Source organism: Ictidomys tridecemlineatus, unplaced genomic scaffold (genome assembly GCF_052094955.1).
Source record: "Ictidomys tridecemlineatus isolate mIctTri1 unplaced genomic scaffold, mIctTri1.hap1 Scaffold_42, whole genome shotgun sequence".
NCBI classification, from domain to species: Eukaryota; Metazoa; Chordata; class Mammalia; order Rodentia; family Sciuridae; genus Ictidomys; species Ictidomys tridecemlineatus.
In genome coordinates this window covers 1,412,349-1,433,446 of record NW_027522720.1, presented here as the reverse complement: position 1 = coordinate 1,433,446, position 21,098 = coordinate 1,412,349, and the positions used below count along the sequence as shown (strand labels likewise).

General features: G+C 34.2%; 1 protein-coding gene and 1 pseudogene across 2 annotated transcripts in view; one reads left to right on the top strand and one right to left on the bottom strand.

The window, feature by feature from the left end:
* Positions 1-21,098, bottom strand: part of LOC144373523 (transport and Golgi organization protein 1 homolog) — a 237,695-nt pseudogene that overhangs the window by 3,049 nt on the left and 213,548 nt on the right. Inside the window, exons 6-24 of the transcript XR_013433174.1 lie at positions 16,038-16,169; positions 13,746-13,767; positions 12,737-12,825; positions 12,423-12,500; positions 12,225-12,335; positions 10,929-11,000; positions 10,645-10,749; positions 9,879-10,001; positions 9,676-9,781; positions 8,594-8,649; positions 8,415-8,505; positions 8,105-8,243; positions 3,272-3,373; positions 2,361-2,421; positions 2,211-2,246; positions 2,066-2,133; positions 1,846-1,946; positions 1,527-1,664; positions 480-556 (exon numbers count right to left, since the gene is read on the bottom strand). The product of XR_013433174.1 is annotated as a transport and Golgi organization protein 1 homolog (transcript). The remainder of the gene's footprint in view (positions 1-479; positions 557-1,526; positions 1,665-1,845; positions 1,947-2,065; positions 2,134-2,210; positions 2,247-2,360; positions 2,422-3,271; positions 3,374-8,104; positions 8,244-8,414; positions 8,506-8,593; positions 8,650-9,675; positions 9,782-9,878; positions 10,002-10,644; positions 10,750-10,928; positions 11,001-12,224; positions 12,336-12,422; positions 12,501-12,736; positions 12,826-13,745; positions 13,768-16,037; positions 16,170-21,098) is intronic.
* LOC144373540 (axin interactor, dorsalization-associated protein-like) overlaps positions 1-21,098 on the top strand; it is a 103,427-nt gene that overhangs the window by 44,820 nt on the left and 37,509 nt on the right. The gene's annotated exons all lie outside the window — the stretch shown is intronic.

The following is a 21,098-nucleotide window of genomic DNA, read 5'->3' as shown; positions in this document are numbered from 1 at the left end:
TCCAAACAAAAATAAAAATGATGAATTATATAATTTATAATGAATTTACTTTGCCTTAGAACATTCAACAGAAAACACCATATAAAGTTAGAGTGATAACTTTTTACATTCTGTAGTTCATTATAGTTGTACACACTTAAGCAACATTCCCAAGTTAAGGAGAAAAGTAAGCTCAATATTGCATGCAGTTTAAAGCAAACAAGATCAGTGTCATGCTCTGAATATCCTTCCCAGAAATGCACAGAATAAAACCCAATTCAGTTCTCAACCTCTAAGTACTTACTCCAACTGGATGCTCAGTCAAAGAAGTAATGGTGGAGACTGAGGGGGTCTCAGGTTCTTGGGGAACAGTTTGCTTTTTAAAAAACAAATGGGATAGTACAAATAGAACACAAAGAAGGATAAAGCAAAGAGAAAGTACTGTAGAAAGCTACATGTTCCTGCATGACCACATGATTCACAGTAACTACAGAACTTACCTTGCCCTCATTCGTCACCTTAGCTGGAGAAGAACTTCTGGAGCTGCTGTTCATGTGAGCTGGACCACATCCTTGGTCTGTTAGAGATCAAAGAATGGATTCAGACTTATTCTAACATGAAAAGAATAAAAATCCTCCATCCACAATTACAGATTCTTTGAAATTACTTGGTCCTTTACCAGAGGCAACGGGTTTCCCAGATGCCTCAGAAGACCAGTACGAGGTAAAGGTCCATCCATTGACCCTTGGGAAAGAAAGATCAGAGCCCTTGTATGTATTTTTCAGAAGAAATAAACCACTGGTGGACAGGTCAGGGTTCAACAATAACTGGAAAGCAACATTAAAAATGGGTTGCCCAGGGGTTGGGGTCATAGCTCAGTTGTAGAGTGTTTGCCTAGCATGTGTGAGGCACTGGGTTTGATTCTCAGCACACATTTAAAAAATAAATAAAGATATCATGTCCATCTACAATTAAAAATATTTTTTTTAAAAAAAATGGGTTGCCCAATACGTAAATCACAATTTATGAAGAGACTTAAGTAAAATAAAGAACTGCCTTGGGTTGATAGAACAGCAGATTAATAAGTAGTGGTCCTAAACTTTAAGCTATAGACTTGAAGTATGTGTAGGCTGTTTTTTCTTTAGTCTGTATAACCTGACTTCCAATCTTACCAAGACTACAGTCCTATTTAGAATTGGAAATAAGACTCAGTATTTCATGTTGGAAATATGTATGCTACATAAAGTTTAAGGCTACTTTTATAATATTTTGGAAAGTAACACCATAGAGATTTAATTTAAAGATAAAGGTTTACACTTCACAGTGTAAAATTTAAAAGAAAAAAACAATACAGGGACCTCCAGGAAAAAAAAAATGTTTTCTATTCTAGAACAGATTTTACAGAAAACATTCACTAAGATAAAGTAAGAAATTATCTTCTATGTATTGTACAGGCCCAAATTCTATGTTTTTATTAGAATATTCAAAAGGGAAAAATAAACAAAACCTTGAAGCAGTTTACTATAAAGCAACATGTGAATGCTCACCAAATCCGTTTCTGGGCATATCTTTTCGATTAAGAGTAGCAGAAGGAGGTCTTCCAGCTGGCTCTGCTGTCAGTGGAAGGGAACATTCTCCACCACTCACGGGGGATGGACCAAAAGAGCCATTATGGCTCAGTGGACCTAAAGACAACAATGCCGTGTTACTACTTTAAGGTAGCCTTCTCCCTGACACCAACCCTCACCTCCTGCTTTAGCAAATCATTCAGATTATTTCATAACCATTACACACAGAAATAAAAAGTAATTTACATACATTCTGCACCAAGAAATAAAATAGCTCCTTTTACAAAGTGTCCCCTACCTCTCAGAGGAGGATTTTGTAAATTTGGTCTTCCCGGCATAGGTTTTATAATCATGGGTTCATCTTGCTGCATTGCCATCTTTTGGGTCATTTCCAATAGTCTTGAATATTGAGAAAGAATGGGCTGAATTATGAAACAGCAATCTATTCCTTCATAGATAATATCTAGCATAACCTTAAAACACTATAAAACATATAGTAAGATACAAAAATCACATACTTCTGTCTCAAATTAGCAGCTTCCCTTTTCTCTTCAGCTATAGCTCTTTCTGCAGAACGAGCTTTGAGCTATTAAAGAGAAAATATTCAAATTCAGTTGTGGTAGGCTATGCACAAAATAAAGAAAAGGGGGAAAAAAATCTTACCCAATTATCATGAGCTTTCTTCTCCTGCACAGCAATCTGAAAAAGACAACACATTAAAAAATATGTTTTTAGGGACTCATTATAATAGCCTATAATTGTCTGTATTAGATACAAAGAATTCTGCAACTACAGGACAGTATTAATTACTACCTGGTTTTTAAATGAATGCTCGGTTTTCTGTAGTTCTTCTTCCAGTTCTTCAATTCTCCGCCTAAGAATTACAACAATTGAATAACATTTGAAACATTCTGACCATTTTCCCTTTATTCCATCAGCTATACTTTTAAAGACTTTATCATACATAAGAAAAACATTTCTATAGTTATATGAATCCAGTGTGATCAAAACTAATACTACAGACCAGGTGCAATGCCACATGCCAGTAATCCCAATGATTGGGAAGCTGAGGCAGGAGGATCACAAGTTCGAGGTCAGTCTCAGCAATTAAGTAGGAACCTATGCAACTGAGACCCTGTCTCAAGGGAAAAAAAAAGGTCTAAGGATGTAGCTTAGTAGTAAAGCACCAAAAATAAATAAATAAATAAAATAAAAACCTAATACTAATAACTTCTTTATCATTTAATTGCTAAAGATTCTGAATGATAAATTATAATTTCTGTAACTGTTCATCAGTGTGTTCTCAAGTAATTCTGCTAGAAATATCTTCCTCCTTAAAACATTTTTTTATTTTTTTCAAATTATATCCATAGAAGATTTCCAAGGTCTATCAAATGCCACACTTTTGTGGGTCTTGATACATCACACAGCAAACTGATTTCTTAAAGAATTACTACAACAATCAAAACCCCCAGAACTGTTTGCATTGACCAAGTTCCCTATGGTCTTTCCCATTGGGTGTAAGTAAATTTTTTGTTAACATTTTTCATTTGTAAAGTTGAAATTTATTTTTTCTCCTGTGTGAATTGAATGTATTCATATCCTCTCGTTATTTATACTTCCATGCTATTTTCTTCTATCTACATAATGTAAAAAAAGATTAAAAAAGAAAGCTAACACTAGATCATTAGACATTGACACCCTCCTTTAGAAACTGAACTCACTTGTAATTTTTAACTTCCTGTACAGTGGAAACCACCGTTTCATCTGCAGCTGACAGCCGCTGCTCTTTTTCTAGTCTCTCATATTCTTCGTGGCTTAGTTTCCTAAAATAAAGCCAGTTATCAAATCAAAAGTTTCTCTTTGTAAATATCACTTCCCACAATTCTATAAAATGCTTAGGCACATAAAATAGAAATTCAAACCTGCAATTTCGTAAATCAAACTCTGGCAAATCACTTACATTTTCTAACTTCTCTTAATTCTCTACTTACCAGTAAATAAAATAAATGTGAAAACAACATGTGCCCCAAGGGCAAGTATCCTGTGTGTAAGATAATAAAAACTCACTTTACTTCAATGTGGAAGATCAGGACTGATCAACCTAACATAATTAAACATATTAGGATAAAGCAGGGGATAATTATTTTCTCGTTTCTGCCATGGGTAGGACACTAAGTATATCTTTGTCATGGAGGAACTCTTTTCTCAATCCAAGACTGGTACCATAATAAAGATATAGTCAGTCAAAGAAAAAATCTTCTAGAATATGTCTTTTTAGCTATGCAATTAACGACAGAACATTTTTCACACTTTAGATATCTATTTCAAAAGAATTGCAATTAAGCAAAAAGACAAATCTGAGTTTTGATAATGTCTGAAAAGAAGCCAAACTGACCCACAATCAGAGTATTATCTACTGACAAGTTTTAACTCTGATCATGAAACTCAAGATGTTCATCTACTGAGACAAAGGTAGCCACATTTAATGATTTAAAAAATACTATTTTCTGCTATCCTTGTATTACTTTAGCCATAGTTCCAATTCAAAAGATAATTAAATTGAAACTTAATTTTCCATAAATCAGAAGAACTATAGTAAAAAAGGATTATTGATACCAAATAGAAAAAGGGGATTATATATTCTTATATAGCTTCTCATTTAACTCTTCAGCAAGTATTTTATGAGTGGCTATAATATACTAGTTACCTTGTAAGATGCTAAAGAATAAAAGAGCTCACTGTTTCAGGTATAAATGACACCTAAAGGAATATAATAATTTTCCCCACTGGCTTAAGAAGGAATATGGAGAAAACTAAATCTTGAAGGACAGAGAGAATTTTGTTTCCAATTATCAAAGAGTTAGTCTGAGAGCACTAAGAACAATCAAAACATCTTTATAAGAATATAAAATTGTGTTTGAAAGGATCCAAGCTAAAAAGGCAGTGAAGATATATGTATGTGGCCAAGATCCATTAGAAAAAGGAATCTCAGAATTACAAGTAAGGCTGGCACTTTAAGGTACTTTTCTCCTAGGTTTACCCACATATTGAAGATAACACAAAGATATAATGAGTCTGAACTAAGCCTTCATCAAATTCCTGGGCTTAGAGGAAAAAACAAGTGTTTGGGGCTACAAATAAAGGGACCCTTAATAAAAGCCCTAGCCTTTGAGTTTAGATTAGAAAGTACTGCACACTTAAGTGATGGACAGGCAAAAAATCCAAAAGGAATAATACTGAAACATTGAAAAGACAAGTCATTTTTGAATTATCTTAATTGCTGACTAAGTTTAAAGTGACAGACAATCTTATTCAAGTAACCTCAACACTTTTCTATAAAAAGATAACTTCATCTTAGTCCTCAAATTTCATCTATAATTATCACAACAATATTAGCCAATCAAAACTGATCAGGCACTCCATAAGACAAAATTCTGTGAGAAAAAAATCCCACAGAAAAGGAAACCACCTAATGGGGTTATCTGCACATGTTTTAAAATCACTGTGCTTTATATACTCAAAAAAGTAAAGTCAAGATTATGAATTTCAGGTTTGGGAATATAGTTTAGTTGTTAGAGTGCTGCCTTGCATGCACAAGGCTCTGAGTTCAAACCCTAGCACCACAAAAGAGGAAAAAAAAAAGATTATGAATTTTGTCAAAGGATTAGAAACTATAAAACCAAGAAATAGTTGAGTGTGGTGACCTACCTACAATCGAAGATACTCAGGAGGCAGAGGCAGAATGATGAGATTAAAGATAGCTTGGAAAGCAGTAAGACACTAGTCCCTTATGAGAAAGAGCAAGGAGTCTGGGGAAGTAGCTCAATAGTAGAGCACATGGCTCAAGGTCCTGGGTTTGAGCTGTAGTACTGAAATAGGACTGGGGTTGTGGCTCAGTGGTGAAGCACGTGCCCCACATGTGTGGGGCACTGGGATCAGTCCTCAACACCACATAAAATAAATAAAATATTGTGTCGGGCTGGGGATGTGGCTCAAGCGGTAGTGCGCTCGCCTGGCATGTGTGCAGCCCGGGTTCAATCCTCAGGACCACATACAAACAAAGATGTTGTGTCCGCTAAAAACTAAAAAATAAATATTAAAATTCTCTCTTTCTCTCTCTCTTAAAAAAATTCTATAAAAAATAAAATAAAATATTATGTCCATCTACAACTAAAATAATATTTTAAACCCTGAACTTTTTAAAATCCTAAACTCAATGAATGATTTTAGCAGCAGATTTGGGAAGTAAAATAAATCCTAGCGCTTTTAAGACAGGTCAGAAGAAAATATCCAGAAGAAGTAAATCCAGAATGTAGGAGGCAGGAGAAATCAAATTCTAATATGCATTATTATAATCAGAAGAGAGAATGAGGTAAAATCAACATTTAAAAAAAGACTCAAGAAATATTTAATGGTCCCAAACAACATAACTGCAAGAGGAAAAAGTGGGTGGGGTGGGGAAAACTACACCTAGGCACTTCCCAATAAAACTGTTAAAAAAACAGAGAAATGACTACAGGAACTAGGGGAGGGATAAGACCAAACAACAATGATAATGGACTCCTTAAAGAAAAAATTTAAAACAGATGGTAATTAATTGGATATTTTTAAATTGCTAAAACTAAGTAACAGTCAAAATTCAGTAGCCAAAAGAGAGATCCTTTAAAAATGGAAACTGGTTTTAACTCTAATCATGAAGTTCATGTCAACCTAATACAGATTATAAAGGTAGCAATATTTAGTGGATAAAATACTATTCTGTTTATCCTTGTACTACTTTGATACACTAATCAAATCTATCATTAAAGGACAATGTTCAAATAGAATGAAAATAATTTCAAATATGAAACCAACAGTGTAGAATGCAGAACTACAGAAACTTTAAATATGTGTATAAATTGAATGAATGTCTTATGGAGTTCACAGTATATGAAGTACTAACATACAATGCCACAACAGTTATCTGATTCGGGAGCTACTTAAAGCCCATAAAAAAATAATAAACCTATTAATCTATGTCAGGTTTTTATTAAATCCAGAATATATACCATGGCCTTTAAATTATGAGAAGATGAATAAAATTATAATTATATAATTACAATTATATAATTATAATTCCATTATAATTTATGATTACATCAAGCTTATACAGGGGATGAGGAAAATAATTAAAAATATTTAAACTATTAAAAAGATACAAGGAAGAAAAAAAGAACAGGTCATCAAATAGAAAGCAAATTCTTCATAAACCACAGGCACATATTGACATGGACAGACATATTTTAGAAAGTCCACTCAAGCAGCTATAGAGAAAATTACTAAGAATTTGAAATAAATTATATAAAAATATAAATAATGGAGAATAAAGACAGATGACCTAGGTTAGAAACAGAAAAGATGACACAGGCATGAACTAACATAGTACCTGGGGATGAGTAAAAAGAGTACAAACCACAGATGATAACTGAATGAATTTTGGAGGAGTTGAGGAAAATAGTGCTATAACTTAACTGCATTACAAAGAAAATTAATTGCCATTTAGGTCATTCATATTACTAGTAGGGACAGAGAAAACAAGTGTTCTCTTAAATAAAAAGTGATAAAATGAGAAATGTTTCTTTGAAACAGGCCAGGCATTTAGAACTGGCCTGAACAAAAATTTGAGATTCTAAAAAGGTCGCTTGGAGATCACAGAATTTTAGAAAAGTTAATGGAAAGGTTTCAATATTTAATGCATTAATTAGGCAACAGAAGTCAAAATACCTAAAAATAGTTAGGTCTATAAGAAGGTCTGTCTTTGCTTTAACAAGATATATATATATGCCGAAGAGTAAAATCAGGTGCAAACAAACAAAATTTGACACAAAAAACCTATTTTTAGAGAATTCAAGTATTTTTGTGGATTAAAAACTTCAAATGAACTTTCAAAAAATAACTAGCTCCACACTGAGAAGATTAATATATAAATATATACTACAAACAAGTACTTCTGTAATCATAACTCCTAAGGTCCTTGCCACAGTTCAATTTTTAGTGTGAACATCTGAGATATTCAAGTCCAAAACTTGTACCATCAATAAGTAAATATTATTCCTTTTTGAAGTTTTTATTCTACTAAAACATGTCATTCCATATCACTCAGTATTTTTAAAGGTCCAGAGTTAGAGATAAAAGTTCAAAACATTGGAATTACATAACTGATCACAATGAAAGGTAATTAAAATAAATAGTGGGATCATAGAAAGGGCCTAGATCTTTTGAGAGGTATTTCCACATCAGTGACTGTTAATACCAGTTTACCACTTCCTGCCTTCATATGAATTTGACAATTGATTACGATGTCCTCACAGCCTTAGTTTATGGTTCCAACTACCTCAGGACTCTTAAGACTGACGATGGAAAGAAAAATGCAACTTATAGGAAACAAAACACAAAGGAAAAAAGACAAATCTCTACTTATTACAACTAGAAAAAAATGTAAATAATCTTAAGAAAAGATAAAATTATCTGTTAGTTCACACAGTGATAACAATAACAAACAATGAAAATCTTACTTTTGTAGTGCCATCTCATTTTGCTGGTAGAGTTCATTTAAAATCTCCACTTTCTGCCTAAGAGTTTTGCATTCCTCTTCCAGTTCAGCTTTAGAAGACCGTAGTGAATTGCAGTCACTTTCTAATTTCTTTATTTGGTCTGTAAAGGATAAAACAGCTTATCTCTATATGTGTACAAGGACTTAAGAACTTGTTTGAGGGAGTAGTGCCAAGAAAAGTAAGAAGCATGAAAGCAAGAAGCCATTCTTTATCTTTCCAATAAAATTTTAAGTCTTTTCAACATGGCAATTTCTTCTCAAGAAGAACCCACCTTCTAGATTACATATTGTGGACATCAAGGCGCTTTGCTTAAGTTGTAAAAGTTTTAGATCCTCTTCAACTACTGATATTGTAGTTTGTGTCTAAAAATTGCAGAAAAGAGAGGTATTCTTAAAAGTGAGGCACAGGAAGAATTCACAGGCACTATGGGACTCTTACAAAGAACTATACCCAAGAGACATCCATCATCTGCTTAATTTGATCTTTGATCTTCTCGTTCCGATCACCTAAAAAACAAAAGACTTTTAGCTTTTCCTTTCCTTACTTTTAACTCTATATTCTCCTAACTTCCCCAAACTAAAGAATGATTGTGTTCAAACACTGGAAGAAAAAAAAATCAATTAAATAATTAAACTGATTAGACTAATGACTTTTAAAAGAATTGCAAGCTTAGATTTAAAAAAAAAAAAAAGAAAGAGGTGAATTTCAGACTGGGGTTGTGGCTCAGTGGTAGAGTGCTCACCTAGCATGTGTGAGGCACTGAGTTTGATCCTCAGCATAAAAATAAATAAAAGTACTGTGTCTGTTTTTTTTTTTTTAAAAAGGTGAATTTCTAGTTTGCACAACTAAAATGTTATCTATGTTATTCTTGTAAGATAAAAGCTTTTCTTCTCTCTCAGATCTATCTTCACCTGGGCAAGTAAGTGTCTTGTTTAGAAAGATTCAATCCTCTATTTTCTCCCTGAATCTACTACCAGGTGTGGTTTGAAATACTTGCTATGTAAGCAATATCCAACTTGGGAGAAAACATCTGGAAATATTTTCCTCATCAGTAAACACTGTTACACTCCCTCTCTAGCTTTCTGATAGTCTCTAGCCTCTGTTCTCACAGCCTTAGTTTATGGTTCCAACTACCTCCAGACTCTTAAGACTGACTGTGGACTTAAAACCACAGAGCCATAGAGATGATGAGTATCAAAATCAAGTATCATCTGCATAAGTTAAGAAATAAATTTCTCTTACTGTACAATGTTCAATACTTAGAGGTATAGGATGTGACTATTGTAGCTGCAGTGTACTTACTAGTTTTCAATGGGATAGAAAAAGTCAAGTGTTCTTCACATGCCTATTGCTACATTATACCCCAGCAACCCACCTCTGCCAATGCAACAGACATATCTATAGATCCAGTGATATGTGTCTACAACCCTGAAGCTTAAGAAGAAATTCAGCCAGCTGAAAAGTGGCATCTGTATACTTAATTAAAGACAGGAAAGCAAAAAAGGATTCAACCTCCCTGAGACTGATCTTACCTGCTAACTCTCCATTGGTTAATTCATCTGACTCATCTCGACTTTGATCCTCAGATTCAGATTCACATTGTAACCGATTCAACTGTGTGATGTAATTAGTTAGAGCCTAGAAAAGAAGCAAAAGGTTGGAAGACTCTCAATTTTAATTCAAAGATTTCAGGAGAATTCATGAGATGAAACATGTATTTGGAGTATAAACTTACATTAATAGTATCATCTTTAAGACTAAGCGTTACTTGTAAATCTTTCTGTGACTTCTCAAATGATTTCATTTGTTCACTGAGCTCAGCGTGTGATGTACTCCAGTCTTTCACTTCCTGCTGCAACTGAAAAGTCAAAACAAATGAATTCCTATGGGTTAGGGAGGGGTTTCTGCACTGGATACATCAGGACTACAAGACTTAGACAAAGAAATACAGAGCCATACTCCTCGGTGGCCTCCCTCAATCGAGGAGGTTGAGACCTTGGTTAAGGAAGAGGGCAGAGTGGCCTCAACTCTCACAGCTGCAGTAAGAACATCAGAGCTATCAGGAAGTTGACCCTGTTTATTGCATTCCCCAGAAAATTGCTGCCAATTCAAATAATTTACCTCCAGCAGGAATGGCTGGGCACATATGACTGTCTCCTAAATTTAGATTCCTTATCATGTAATCTTCCCTTGGCCGGTGAATCAGTAACTACTCAAAAGAGGATCATAAAATACTTAATTTTCTGGTTTAAAAAGTTTCTTTGAGGCTATGCAAGTTAATAACTGATTGACATTTGATAAGAAAAGCAATAATCCAAAAATCCAAAACAGATGGAGACCATATATATGCACTCAATTTGGGGAGCATTGTTTAAACTTTGCATATCTAGAAAAGGTCCTACATGAATATTCCTTACCTCAGAAACAGATCCAAAAAAGATACAAGATAATGATATTCACTTCTCTAGTTTACATTATGTATGACATCAAATTTTATTTACCTGCTCTTTCTTCTTCTTAAGCATGGTATTTTCTTTCTGAAGCTGACAGCATTCCAACTTCACCTTCTCTTCACGAAGCTTAGCTTCATTAAGGACAATGTGAAGCTAATGCAAAACACTACAGTTAGTGAATTAATTCCAAAGAAAAAACAAAGTTATACTTTCCCAAACCACACATCATACAGTTCTCATTTTTTGCACATTTTAGCACACCTCAAATTTTTGGTCTGCAACAAAACTAAGATATAGTATTAATATCCGTTAGCAAGAGTTGGCAGCTTTACCTCTGAAAGTTCAGAAGTATTCACTGAAATGACATCTTTAAGCTTCTCTATAGTTTTCTTATTTTCCATTATCTGCCAGGTGAAAACAGAACACAAAATATGCATTAGGATTTCAGTAGAAATACTGATATATATATATGTGTGTGTGTGTACACACACATATATATACTAAAAAGATAAACACAACAAAATTTTTGTCAAGCCATCCCATTACATTTCAGGTAAATGCAGGGGATCCAGCTTTGGACTAAGCAAAAAATCAAGAACTGAAAGAGATGAGGGAAAATGAAGTCATAAATATTTCATGGCATCCACAACCTTACTGTTTATGAGATAACGAGAAAAAAAAGGTCAAAGTATAGAAAATCATAATGCAATAAGTAAATAAAATGTTTTAAAGCATAGAAAATTAACTAATTAATTACTGTTTCAAGTAAACCAGTTCAAATTAGTATTTTTTTTCTAGTGATAGAGAAAAAAATTTCCCAAGATCATTTTTAAAATTTTCTTATCTGAAGTAAAAAATGATAAAATTTAAGGAAGAATAGACTAATCTCACATACAGAAGAAATCCAAAAAATTTATAAATATACCCGCTCCTTAAGGAAGTGGATATAACTCTGCAATCTTTGTTTGCAATGCCTGGGATTGAATCCTGGGCCTCATGTATGCTAGGCAAGTGCTCTACCATGAGCTGCATCCTGAGCTTGTAACTCTTCATACTTTAACTGTGGGCTGTGCATGGTAACTTCCAAAGAATACAATATGAAAAGGATTGGAAAGAATTTTTACAGTGGAGAAATCTGATAAATACTACCTCAGCTAGGTGATCAAGCTTACTTGGGGGTAGGATATTTTAGAACACACTCTCTACTATCTTTTGCAACTTTTATGTAATTATAGAAACTTATAAAAATTGAAAATGAAACATGAATTGAAAATGAAATAAATTTTTTTAAGTACAGAAAATTGATTAATTCATTACTCTTTCAAGTAAAAAGTAAACAAATACTGTTCAACTGGACAATAGTTTTTTAGTTGTTCTGCATGTTTCCAAGGGCAGAGCAAAGCAATATGAAAATTATCCAAGGTTGAGAATAAAAATATTTCCTAGGCCCATAAAAATAATTTGTTGTTATCAGTACTTAAAAGTTCCACAAAATGGGCAGAAGTGGGTTCAACTTCCTTGGCTCCTAATCTTACTTTAGTTAACAGCTAGACTAAGTTTAACTTAACCAATTTTACAAAATATTCCAAAAGCCAAATTGCAGTAACACTTAGCAGCAAAACTCTTACCAAGTCCTGATTCTTAGCTTTCTGTTCTTTCTCAGATTCTAACATAACATGAAGACTTTTAGCTCTCTCATCCAGAAGTTCATTAGCTTTTTCAAGAAGCTTCATTTTATCCTGGAAAAAATAGGTGTCAAGATTACTCACTCATTACATTTACTTTTGAGTTTAGAATGTAATTCCCCCCAAAAAAGGGATTTTTACCTTGTAATTAGTTGTTTCATCAGAAAGAATCATTTTTTGTTTCATGGTTTCTTGAACCTGTTTCTTTGATTCCTTCACCTATGCAAATAAAGCATTCAGAATTAAGATACACAAATTATAGTGCTACTATACAAGTTACTTCCAGACAAGTGACCCTTTCCAGAAGAAAGCAGTACTTAATACATGACTGCTTAGAATTTGGATGATTTGTAGGAAATAATGAAAAAAATTTTAAAATACGATTTTTAAATTAAAACAGGTAGAAATGATTCAAGCTAGAACCAAGGGAGAAAGAAACAAAAAAATAATTATACCTTCTGTTCATAATTTGACAATTTCTGCATTAGTTCTTCATTTTCCTTTATGAAATTGTTCACCTTTTTGGAAATTTGCTGTTCATTGACTAAAAGGGGGAAATATACAAGATTATTACAATCACTAAATGAAATTCAATTATTCAATCTACTAAAAGCAAAGACATGTTATATGGTACTATGAGGAAATACTTCTTAGCATAGCTATTATGCTTTTAAAAAGAAATCTATGCTTATTAGCAATAAGAGTATAAAAATTATTAAAATTTAAGAAAAATATAAGAACAATGATATTTTGCTGGGCGCAATGGTACACACCTGTAATCCCAGTGGCTCAGGAGGCTGAGCTAGAAGGATCCCAAGTTCAAAGCCAGCCTCAGCAAGAGCGAGACACTAAGCAACTAAGTGAGACTTGGTCTCTAAATATAGGAGGTTGGGGATGTGGCTCAGTAGCGTGCCCCAAAGTTCAATCCCAGGTACCCCTCCCATCCAAAATGATATTTCAATTTAAGCTTATTTCACAGATGGGAAATACAGTAAAGTGTTGTAGCTTGATATTCCTCCCTTCTCAAAACACTTTCTTTTCAGAAAATGGAATCATTTAATTCTTTGCAAAGAAAAACAGAAATGAAAACATACTGATTCACATTACCATTCTTTAAATTATCTACTCAATTACTTTATGCATGATTAAATCATTAGCATAGAAATACTCTTCAAATGTAATACATCTGCATTATATCAATATTCAAAGTTAATCTGCCCCAAATTAAAACTTATCATCTCCCTATCCACAATTTGTTCCTCCTCTTTATCTCCTATCTCAGAGTTGGAACCATCATCATCTACTCTATTATCCATGCTAGCAACCTAGGAACAGTAAAATTTTCAGGAGGTAAAAAAGATAATAGACATTAAAAGTCACTGTATCTACTTCTAACATACATAAAACACACATCAAACACCAATACAATGGGTTATTACAAGTTTAAGAGACCTAAAAATTTACCTTGATATACTCTATCTTTTACCTAGAAGAGAGAAAAAAGATTAAATTTGATATCAAACATCTGCTCAATAGAAACAGCATTCCTAAAACAACAATCAGAATCATAACCAAGTGAGAATTTAATAACATTCTGGTTCAGGATAATAATTTATAGGATTAAAAATAAGTAAAGGTTAACAAGCCTTTTAAATTTAATTGGTAGTGATATTTCATAAATAGCCTCTGACATAAAAACACTAAGATATGCACCTTATTTCACAGTAAATATGTGTGTGTGTATGTGTGTGTGTGTGTGTGTGTGTGTGTGTGTGTACTCAAAATCATTTACTTGACAATTCTAAATAACCAGGATAAAGTCTAGAAACAATGACTATTCAAAAGGAATCTGAGGAAACAATATTAAAGGCATAATCTTTGTACTAAGATATGCCACTTTCACTCACCAGAAAACATCTTAGAACTCCAATTTAAATTTGGCTATTGGCTGAATTTAGAAACTAAGAGGCTACATCATCTTATTTCTGCAAACCACTAAATGTATAGCAAGAATTCTGAAAGGGAAGACTGCTAGAAGAAAATGCACAAGCAACAAGAGAAATGACAATTAACATATTCTGGAAAGGACAAAAACAATCATTTCCAAAAGACAGCAATAAACTACCTGATAATAAAACGTAAGCAGAAATTTTTTTAAAACATCACTAAATTTCTTTATAACTTAGCATATTACTTGTCCTTTCAAATGTTATAAATGGTGATGAGATACTCAGATGTGTCCATGGATCATCCATGGGATCTTCATAATAGGAAATTGCATTCAGAAAACTCCAACACAGAAAGAAATGAACATTTCTTTAATGTCATAGCCTTGCTAACCTTTTACTCAAAATGACAACAGAGGAAAATGGGAAGTAGCATAAAAGCAGTCATCTAAGGTAAGGACTAAAGTTCCAAAGTCAAATGCTGAAACTGAGGAGCAACAAGCTAGGAACCAGATCCCACATAACCTAGTGAAAAGAGAAACAGGTACCAGGGTTTTTGAAATGAAAGAAACAAGAGAGAGAAATATAAAATGTTGTCATGTTTTTCCCTTCTCTTTATCCTTCTATTTCCTTTTTCCTTTTAGCTGAGAAAAAGTTCAATGAGATTAGAAAATTCCTCACAGGAATCCAGGCAAACGATTCTTCTATTTAAGAAGGGAATACTTTCTAGGAGATTTTACACTCAATTGTACAAGGAGAGGAAACTTATCTTAACAATGATATGTCTGATATAATTAAGAAATCAGAAAAAGAACAATCAGATTTGAAAAGATTTGTATCCAATGCTTTTGACCTCTTTAACTGTTAGGCTTTTCATATGCAAAGTCCATTTACCTAAAATAATTTTCTTCCAATTATGTTAAATAACTATGAAACAGAATGACCTACAGTACAAACATAAGTATGTATAAGCATATATATATATATATATATATATATATATATACACACACACACACACACTTATACATATATGTACACATATACACAGAGATAGACTAATTCTGCTCAGGAAAAAAAAAAGACTTAATGAACAAAACATTTAATGGATTTTTGGACAACACATAATCTATACTTCCAAATAAAAAGGTATTTTCTGAACATATGATCAAATCATAAAATCTGGGAAAAATTTATATAAAAGACTGGAAAAATTATCTCATCTCCTTTTTCTCATTTTACTGTATTTCTTTGCAGCATTTCCCCCTGTTTATATGTGTTTATATTAACATACAGTTCATCAACATTTAAATCTTAGTTTCTGCTTTTTTTCCCCACTTCACATTTAATTGTGAGCATTTTCTGTACCTCAAAGCTTTGAAATAAATACATCTGCCTACTATTCCATTAATTGAACATACAATAACCCCTAAATGAATTATGTTGTGCTAAGTCTTCAATCTAATACACTGTTCCATTGAAAAACATTACCAAAATCTTCAAAGCATAGTTATTTCTTTTAGATTACTAGACATATATGCTACATAAAAGGATATTTATCTAACCTATCCCATCTTTTATCCCACTTTTAAGACTTCTGATACATATGAAACTACTGGTCAGGATGGCTGTAAGAATTACCAGTTCTACCAACTGCACCCACACTAAATTATTTTATAAGGTTAGTTTGACTTAAACCACTAATTTGTGTTTTAGCAACTGAAAAAGAAAAAAAAAAGGGGGGGGCAGTGACTATATAAAATAATCCTTGTGCTTATGTGCTGAGGTATAAGTAAGTTAATTTACTCACAACAAGAACAGTTCTCCAAAAGAAAATGACAAAGGATACAATCCCAAAGAAAACAGTGAAAACTACAGGCTTCCATGGTAGTCCATAAAAATCAGGCCCAGGTTGAGTATCATCAGGCAATGTAGTAAACAGCTGAAACAGACAAATTAGAAGAAATGGGAAACCTTAAATTTATAACAAAACAGTCACAAAGAATCATGGCAATTCTAAACCAACCTCCTCATCAGAAATCAACCTCCTCAATATTTTCCAATAGCTTCTTCAAGAGAGAGGATACTGGCAGTCTCACATTTTTTGTTGGCTTGCAGTGTTTTCAAGTATAATGAATCTAAATACTTTTTTAAAAAATATTTATTTATGTATCTTTAGTTTTAGGGTGGACACATTGTTTTGTTTTTATATGGTGCAGAGGATCCAACCCAGTGCCTCATGTATGCTAGGCAAGCGCTCTACCACTGAACCACAACCCCAGCCCGAATCTAAATACTTTAAATTGAGCATACATTTCCAGTTTGTAACAGGCCCTATAACATCACATTGTCTAACACCTGGCTAGAATCCCTCTGGATAATTCTTTTCTCTTAGATAACCTGGTTTTTATAATTTAAAAAATTCATTTAAGACAAAAACTTAAATATATGAAAGAACTAATTAATTTTATGGCAACAAATAAAAACAATGATGATATAAGATTTTAAATCTTACTTCCATTCCACTCTTATATAAACAGATAAGTGACATGTAATTTCAGACAACTCTTGAAAACTGGCTTAAACTTCTCTGAATTTAACATCCTTCTATAAAATTCAAAGCCTAATTTTAAATGGTTGCTCAAAGGCAGTGCAGTAAACACCTGCCTACTCTTCCCTGTTTTCACCGCCCTCTACACGTAATAGGAGATAACTGTCATTTGGGCCCAATTCCCCAGCAGTCTCCGTAGGGAAAACACCTGTAGTAACCTTAGCTGTTTGGATTGTTGGCTGCATTTCGGAACATACCATGAGGTTGTCACCTCTATTCCGTCAAAAAAAAAAAAAAGTGCAAGTGGGGAAAGCTCAAGTACACTCTCACCGGCCTTGCTTAACAATACACTCAAGTCCTGCCTGCCTTGGGCCCGACACACTCCATTTCTCCGTTGCCACGACAGTCAGTGCACCCACTCCGCCAGAACTCAGCCACCCGCCTGCCAGAGCTGGGGTCCCTCCCTGGGAATGGGACCGTCACCTCCAGTAGCTTGGCAATGAGGGCTGCGTAGAGCACCGACAGGGGTCCCAGGAGCTCCGGGTCCCCCGGGAAAGCAGTGACAGAAGGCACAGTGGCAGGTACTGAGTCCATGGTGTAGGGACAGCTGAGCGGAAGCAACGCTTCCATGCAGAACAGCACAGGACCCTCTTTCACCGTTTCCTACTTCGGTAGGACCCAGCGCAGGGGGCGGGTACTGGGAGTGAACTTTGCCTTCCTCCACCACAGGCGCTTTCTGCCCAAGGCAAGTAAAACACGTCATCAGAGGAAGCCCCTGGGCCCACAGCAGTGAGAGGACAGAGGATGCAGAGGGGCGGGCAGGGAGCGGAAAGAACCAACTGCGGAGCCCAGCGGGGGACAGCGCAAGGAGAGCCCAGCAGAAGAGTCCAAATGAAAGGACTCCAGAAGGAAAGAGGCTCACCTGTCCCCGGAACTGGGAGAGGACCAGCGATTTAGAAGGCCCTGGAGGAAGCCAGGGAACTAGCAAAAGGGGATTATAGGCAGAGACTAGGAAAAAGGAGAAAGTCAGGCCTCCCAGCTCCTCCCAGAGCAAAACCCTTTTGTCAACGTGTTGAGACACCAGGTACCTACCTGCCCCAAAAGTGCAGACAGAAGAGGAGAAGCTTCTCCTGCTCCCTTATAAAGGACTACTGCTTGGACTGGGCTTTCCTTCCCTGCTCAATCCAGTCCTGTTACTTTCTCCAATTGTGGATGACACTCTTTTTAAAAAGCCTTACCCTAAGGAATCATGTCATTATCACCCCACTCCGGTGGCTTCATTTCTGGATGCCACATTTTAAGGTTGCATGACTTGTGGAAAAGAACAGAATCATGAATAGCCCCCGAAAAGCACGTGCTAAAAATTGAAGAAACTGGGGACGTTTAACTTGGGGAGGGAATGAACATATGTGGATCTTTAAAAATCTGTCATCAAGTTGATTATAGTCAATTCAAAAGAACAAGAATAAGCAGGAAAGCACTGAAAAAGAAGAGCAATGAAGGGTACAGGGAGGGCAGACTATATAATTAATTCATGTACCCTCGTCCAAGCCCAAGAATACATAGAGATTGTGGGACAGAATAGAGAATCCAGAAACAGAACCAACTGGACACTTGGGGTACAATAAAAGTTAGTTTGGGGAAAATAGACTTTCTAATAAGTAGCGTTACCACATGGAAAATTATAAAATTGGATTTTTCTCTACTTATTCAAAAGATAAACTACAAATGGATAAGAAACATGAATGTAAAAATAGAAAATAAACAAGTACTAGAAAATATTGGGTGAAATTTTCTATGTATTATGAGTGGGCAAAACCTGCCTCATTGAAAAAATCTTTCCTGGCTGTATCTAAACCTGCTACACACACACACACACACACACACACACACACACACACACACACACACACACAGTTTGACAATGACAACCTGAGAAAAAATATTTGCAACCTATTATTGTCCAAAGAATCATGTTCCTGAAATATAAAGAACATTATAAATAAAATGGCCAGCAAACCTATACAAAAATGGGCTGAAGAAATAAACAGATCTCAGGAAAAGAAATGCAAATAGCTGTAACATATGGAAACATGCTCTGCTTAGCTCATAATGAACAAAATACAAATTAAACCACACCAAGATACCATTTCTCACTTGCATTGGCAAGATCCAAACGTTTGACCACATACTCAGTAGGTGAGAGAATGTGGGGGAATACAAATTCTCAGATAAGTATACAAAATGATACAACCCTTATGAATGAGATTTGGCAACATCTCCCAAAACTGCTTATATATTTACCTATTAACTCAACAATCGCACTTTTTTTTTTTAACTTTTTCAGTGCTGGGGAAGGGTATCTAGGGCAAGTGCTCTACTGCTGAGCTATAGTCCCCCAGCCCTAACTTCTAAAGATACTGGGAATACAACAACAAATGTTTAAAACTTGTATTTACAAAACTATGTTATTCAAGCATTAATTATAATAATACAAGATGGTCACAAAAGGCTGAAACAACCGTCATCAATGAAAGTTGTTGAATAAACCAAAGAAGAAAGAAAATAATTTTAAATACTGCTAAGAGCTGGTTTCCAGAATATATATTTTTAAAATGAAGTAGAGAAAAATATTTGTAGAATACTAATTGTATCTTAGAAAGTGAAAAAAGATGAGTATATTATTTCTTATAGCTTTGAGGTAAAATTGACATGCAATAAATTACATGTATTTAAAGTGTGCAATTTGATAAATTTTAACATGAAATTATGAAATCACCATTATAATCAAGATAATATACACATCCTTTACTTCCAAAAATATTCTCATTCTCTAGGTAATTCTGCCCTTTGTCACCCTTCCTTCTTGCCCCCCACTTTCCCATTCCTCCAGCAAAATGTCTATCTTAATAGATTGCTTTGTATTCCTCAAGTTTTATGTGTATGGGATAATGTATTTTCTATGGCTTCTCTTATTCAGCATAATTTGAGATTCATCTACATCAGTTTATCTATCATCTATTTTTATTGCTGAGTAGCATTTCATTATATGTACATACCACAATTTGTCTATCATCTATTGATAGACATTTGGATTTTTTTCCAGTTTGGGGCTTTTACAAATATAAAATTCCTCCTATTGCTATATAACTTATCTTTTCTTTGGAAAAGAATGGTTGGATATGACTGGTATATGTTTACCTTTTTAAGAAGGTGATTCTACCACTTTATATCCCCACCAGCTGTGTACCCATCCAGTTCCTCCATCTCCAACCACTCAGCACAATTGTCTTTAATATTAGATATTTAATAAGTGTGTAGTGGTAACTCTTATGCTTCAAAATTGCATTTCCCTGATAATTATGTCAAGCATTTTTAATGTCTTTATTTACTATCTGTTTATCTTCTTTGATGAAGTGTTATTTTACAGGACTATATTTTTTCTAATGAGTTCTAAGAGTTCTTCATATATTCTTGATGCAAGTCTTGATAAATGCTTTACAGTAATTTCCTCCCAGCTTGTGTTTTGTCTATTTCATTCACTTCAAAGTGTATTTTGAATTACAGAGGTTTTAGTTTGATGAATCCCACATTGTCAAATCCTTTTTAATGCTTTTGTTGTCAAATTTAAGAAATCTTTGCCAAACCTAAGTTCAACAAAAATTTTTCTCTTATTTTTTTCCTAGAGGTTTTGTAGTTTTGAGTTTAATATTTAAGTCTGTGAGTTAATTCAGGTGTCTAATGCAAGGCATGGATCAATATTTTGCATATAAATATGCAGTAATTTCAGTACCATTTGCTGAAAAACTTCCCATTCTCTACTTGTCTTTCCATCTTTGTCAATGACTGTTGCCATATATATTGTGTATCTATCTCTGAATTCTTGGCTCTGTTCCAATGTTTTGTCTGCAATCCTGATTACTGTAGCTTTAGAATATTTTTTTTTCTTTTTTTCCTCTTCGTATGGTACTAGGGATTGAACACAGGACCTTGCATATGCTAGGCAAGTGCTCTACCACTGAGCTACATCCCCAGGCCTAGATTAAGTCTTGAAGCCACGTATTCTAGTCTGTTGCAATCAGCTTGTCATTTTCTACAAAACTCTGCAGGAATTTTGATTGGAATAATGTTGACTCTGGTGATTAAACTGGGATGAATGGACACCTTAGTCTTCTGACTCATAAATTAGGTATATCTCTCCATTTAGGTTCTCTTTAATTTTTATCAGCAATATTTTATAGTTTTTAATATATACATTTTAGTTTTTGCCACGTTTATGTTTAAATACTTCATATTTTTATTCTATTGTACATGGAAATC